Source organism: Lytechinus variegatus, chromosome 3, assembly GCF_018143015.1.
Source record: "Lytechinus variegatus isolate NC3 chromosome 3, Lvar_3.0, whole genome shotgun sequence".
NCBI classification, from domain to species: Eukaryota; Metazoa; Echinodermata; class Echinoidea; order Temnopleuroida; family Toxopneustidae; genus Lytechinus; species Lytechinus variegatus.
Window position 1 is genome coordinate 57,260,354 of NC_054742.1, and position 6,164 is coordinate 57,266,517.

Here is a 6,164-nt window from a genome sequence, read left to right on the forward strand (position 1 = left end):
ACTCTCTCATTTGCATGTAACTGGCTCGTTCATATAACTATTTTGTTAAAAATAAGCGAAACTTTGGAATGTCATAACTTTCTTATTTTACATCCGATTTTGATGAAATCAAAAAAAAATTTCTCTATTGATTCAAATCAACATTTTTCTGAGGTGGACTTGACCTTTAAGGACCTCAAGGATGGAATGAGCTGAAAATTTTAGAATATGATCTTTTTCAATGTGTATTAAAAGCTGTTGCTCTAATAGCTATTTCAAATAAAAAATAAGAACATTACAGAGAGGGGGCACTAGATTTTAATGTTAAATACTGACAGCCAGAAAAAATACAATACTCTATTTAAATTGTAATGGGCAAGAAAATGCATTCAATAACTACTATGCTTTGTAATATCCAATGAGACTTGAGTATAGTTCACAATTCTAAATCTTATTTACCAAAACTTTAACTTTTAGGCTTTAATTAAAACGTTCTATGTTGGTCAAACAAAAGACATATAACACCATACTGTAAAGTTCATTGTGAAACACAAGTATATCATTTATTCAAGTTAGTATTGCTAATATAAGAGTACTGCATGTTACAAAATAAATGATGATTAGTAAAACTATGTCCGTCTGTCAGTCTCTCTCCTTCATTCCAACCTCCATCATCTCAAGCCAACTTTCTTTATGCATCTCTCTCCCATATCTCCCCGAAATAGTTAACATTATAAGAAACAGTATACAGTGAACAAAAAAAGAGTGAAGCAAGTGAGAAAACTCTAAGTCACAAATTAAAAAGAATGATATTTGTTTTATGGACTATCTGTACATGATTGCCATTTAACTTGTTGACCTGGCTTTCCTGGATAAAATGTATAACTGACATAAATACAATTGTCACCACCATCTAATTCAACAAAGTTTTTTAAATTTCTTACATATAAAATATCAACCAATATTTGATTGTTAAGTGAGATATTCAAAGAACTGATTTGATCATCATTAAAATAACTAAAAGGCGAACCATAGCTTATTTCATGAATTCCTACCTGTGAAAGGTGTATATGCACTAAATCATTGTCCATTAACATACATTTATAATCTAGCTCAAGACTGAATTCTGTTTTATATTGGTATATACTGCACTATGAAAACTCAAAACTATCTCTCAAAGAACATTTGCGCTATTTGGTGGATTCTTCATTAAAATTGCAGCATTATGATCCCTACCCCCTCCTGTCAACACCCAAATACAAATAAATAAATCTTTTCACACTTTAGCTAGACATAAATTTCAGTTTTAAATTTGGGTATATTGCACCGTGAAAGCTTCAAATCTTTCAAAGCACCATTACACTTTTTGGTGGATTTCATTATAAAGCTGCACAATGCAATATGACCCCTTCCCCCTCTTGTCCCTCCTGTACAAACTCAATTCTATATCTTCAAAGTAAATAAGTTATTTACACAGCCAAATCTGTCTTAGCAGCCACCTGTCTATGGTGGAAATCCATTCTTCAGTGGCCGCAAAATTATATCCTATTTGATAGAAATGTGTGTTTTTAACTCGTCTATAAAGGCAACAAGAGGCCACTTTGGGTGGCCATAATATAGAAAGGTTTCACTGCACTTTCTAAAACCAAGAAACTTTCCAAAATATAGACTTTCTAAATAAAAAGTGAAGCCAGTTCATCAGCAAAGACACATTCAATCAAATCAAATCAAAATCTAGAGTGATTTCATGCAAAGCACATTTCAGCTGTAAAGGAATGGTTCTAGAAAGAAAAGACAAAAAAGCTTCTTTGGTAAACCCAACACAGAAAGCAAAAAATCATTTTCACATCCAGAGAAAATATTTACATATAAACCATAAATATACAAACAGTGGATCAACAAAAAATTTCATTTTAAAGATAAACATAATAACAAAATTCAGAGAGGAGCATTTCGAAAATAGACCAACCAACTTTATAAATAAAAGAAAGTCATTTAATTATTACATTTCAATGAAATGGATGAAAAATGGACAAGAAGTCTCAATAAATTCATAAAATATATATTACAGTTAAGCATATTTCATGTCAAAAGTAAATAACAAAATAATGATAAGAAATTACCTCAGGAAAGCACAAACAAATTTAAGAAAGCACCAACCTCAGTTTCTTAAACCCTACATAATACTATTTCAATAATGTTCTAACTTCCCTCCTACACTTTTCTTGTTTTAGGGTTTATTTTTCAAAACACCTTTGTAAATGTTATGTATAAGTATGAATTGTATTGAAAACGATATCCCTTTTCACATGCAAGTAGTCATGTTCAGGAATGACTCCTATTACGAAAACAATCTCTTTACTCCTCCCCAAAAATTGAAGTCATAATAGAGTGAGTAGTAATGCTCACTAATGTACTTTAAGTCCATGAACCAGTCAAAATAACTTCTCCTTTTTGATAAAGTAATTATCACATATTTCCGTCCTATACAATGATGATGTATTACAAAACTATAAACTATACAATATTCATCTTTTAAAATGTAAATTGAATATGAATCACAGACATCATGCTCCAAAAAAATGTCTAGAATATACAATACAGATGAAAACTCCTCAGAAGGTGCATAAATTTATTTGTCAGATGCTTGATAGTAAAAACATCAAAGGGTATATAAAAACTGTGAACCTTACTAAGTAACATTCAAATGAAAGTCAAGATCAGTATAAAGTGTACTTCAAAGTTCAATATTTTAATTATAGTCATTAAAAGGTAGTATAAAATCAAATATCAAGATAGCACACAGAAGTCATTAGATTATTCATTTAATAACACACTTCATATTGCTTAGGATACCAAAACAATTCAACCAATGCACATTTCTTTTAGATTTTTATGATAGATTAATAATTCCATATATAGATGCAATAGGTAAAAATATATGTAAATCACATCTTTTAAAAATAGAACAAGCAGTTTCTAGAATAGCTTGAGCCTTTATGAGCAGAGCATTTTTATTTTTGTCTGAGGAGGTATTACTGTGATAGGGCATGATAGCGCCACCTTGTGGCAGTTTCTGAATAAACCACTGGATACCGGTACTGTGAAGTTTAAACCAGGCAGCCAACGTGTCACTTGTACATTTTTGCGTGTAAAAAATTACCCTAAGATATCACAATAGCGATTATAGGATTTCGGGTTGGATTCAAGATTGACTCCTGATGCTGCAGGTTATTCTGGTCAGAGCTAGGGACCCAGGAGTGAACTCATAGATCCAGACGATGGTTGCACAACTGCCGGGCAGAGTGAGAATTCAAGATGGCGACGCCCATGGTCGATGGGTTCATCAGCAGGCTCGGTGAGCCCTAAAAAAGTGGACACTTTGACCAACACTCAAATTAGATGAGAGCTATCGGTTCTGTAATTGGAGTCAGTCAACAAATGAGGACATCACAGACTTCTTTGTTGCCTTAAAGGAACTGGCCGAACATGGTATGTGTTAGCCTAGCCCATAATGGACAGCAGTGAAGGTAGTCGTAGCCTCTGATGACAGGGATGACGTGAACATCTTGTTCACTTTTAAAGATCACGTTAGAGAGGGCAAGACAATCAGGAGCATAGGCATGGCGGAACTGCCTGAAAAGATATTTTCAGCCTTGCCTTCATTGTCAAACCACTTCGCAAATATTAGGTTGAAGTACACAAGTGAGATGTGGGACTGACGCTGGCATGATGTGACAACAACACTCATAAAGGTGCTGCTGTTAGTGTCATTCCCCAGTCAGTGTATAAAGGGAAGTTGCAGAAATGAAACCAAGTCGAGAAGTTAATTAGGTCAAAAGATCCCAGTTATCGGATGCATTCAGATTCCTGTGACCTACAAGCTACAAGCGGTTGAATTGCCTTTCATCCTTGTAGTGGGGAAAAACCTTTCATTGTCTGGTAGAAATTGAATGCACCACACAGAGCTGAATTGGAATGAAATATTCAGAGGAAACATTGACTCAACAGCAGAGGATCTAGTCAAGAAGCATTCAAAGGTGTTCAGCGAGACTGGAGACCCAATAACTGGATTCAAAGCAAGAGAGGGGTGGCAGCACAAGCTGGAATATTTTGATGCCGATGGGGGCTACTTTATCAACATCTAGGTCAGCACGTCTGTGAAATAACTGATAAACAGCTCATTCCTGACGAGTATGCAAAGTTCATGAGGTGTAGTTGGACTAAGGGGGTGTTGCAAGAAAATATTTACAATCAATTGCAAATATTTTGTTGCAATTTTACAATTAATAGATCAATTTTAGCAGTAGCAAATCAGATTACAGTAGTTGTTTCAAGAAGAAGATTAGCAATCAATCACAAATTTACAATTAATTAAAAGAGATATGATTGATTCAAGCACCGAAAATAGACTTGCAATTGGTTGTTTCTTGCAATGCCCCACAAGAACACTATGGTGCCTTCCTATCACGAAGCAGAATGCACAGTTAAAATTGTAAAACAGGCACTAGTCAAACAAATGATGGATCAGAACCCAAAGAAACAATAGATGTCTTTGACTCATGAAGTGGCAAACTTTCTGATCACTTATAGGAAAACATCTCATTTTACAACAAATCAAACACCTACTGAGATGTTTGTGAAGAGGAAAACCAGGGTCCAGTAACGCAAAGTTTAGCGATTGATCGTACACTTGATTTTCACGATTAATTGTACTTATGGTCAATGCAATCAATCTTGAAATTGCTAGGCTTTGTGTTACGGGCCGTAGGCTTCCCTTGTTGAAGCCAAACTTGGCTATCAAACCAGTGCCAGTGGAAGAAATGCAAGAAAAACAGAAAAAGTATCATGACATACATAGATTCAAAGAAAAAATTCTGGAGATGTATCACAAGAGGTGGTCAGGAACTATCGTTCATGGTAGGGGACTATTGCAGCAAGTGAGTAAAATGGTTTCCAGGAGTAGTAGTAGACATCCATTGGACAAGAACATACTTGGTAAAAATGTTGAAGTGAAAATTAAAAAGGTACACATCAACCAAGTCAAGTGTACATCATCTTGTTTTGCACCAAGAAGTACCAATAATTCTCAAATAATGGGAACTCGGAGGAGTCTGTATCTAAATCATGGACCGCCGAAACCGAACACAAACATCTAGGTTCAAATGAAAATCAAACTGCGGGAAACAATGACCAACCACTGACAAACACAGGTGAATGTTTGGTCAAGGAAGGTACCTGATGAGAAAGAGGACACCAGGGCCCAGTCTTACAAAGAGTTACAATTGATCCGATCAACCACAATTATGGAAAGCCAGCAACAGCAACATCTAAAATACATGTTTGTTCAAAATATTTTCTATGCATGTTGTGTATTCATAGATTCATTGTTTTCTTGAAAATTCAGTGTACTTCCCTTTGTTTATAATGGACGCTGTGCATAGTTCCTGTAGAAAAAAATTATGACATTGATGGATTTCCACACAGTTGAGATTGATTGGATCAATCTTCACTCTTTGTAAGATGAGGCCCTTGTTTGAATGAATTTGTAAGTTTAAAATGTTTCCTTGATTGAACTTCATGTATATTATGCAGATGTTTAAAACACACATGTTAAATTGTTAAGTATATAAAATCAATGTGTATTGTTAAATTAAGAGGCTGTAACTGGAGACAATACATGTGTCATGAATGGAATTATGATCAAAGTGACTTTTTTTTAATAAGAGAGAGTTGTGATAATGCATAGCGCCACCTTGTGTCAAATTCTGGATATACTGTGTAGTTGAAACCAGGCAGCCAATGTGTTCACTTGTAAAATTCTGATTGTTAACAATTACCCTAAGATATCACAATTTTAAGAAATCATTTGCAATCAAATGTAAATTTACAATGAATCATTAATGGAAATGCAATTGACTGCAATTAATTGCAACATTCTTATGATACCCCTGCCATAGTCCCAGTGACTTTTGCGGCTTGTTTTTTCAGTCTTATCCGATTTATCTTATTGACTGGTATTCTTGAGAGGTGGGATTATCAGTCAGTCAATACAAACCAGGTCCCGATCGGATCAAGGCTGTCGGGACCTGGTGAAGCATTGCACTAATAAAAAAATATAAATAAAATGTTTTATCTCAAACCATAAATAATGAAAACAGAACGATGGAAAGACATTTTGAGTG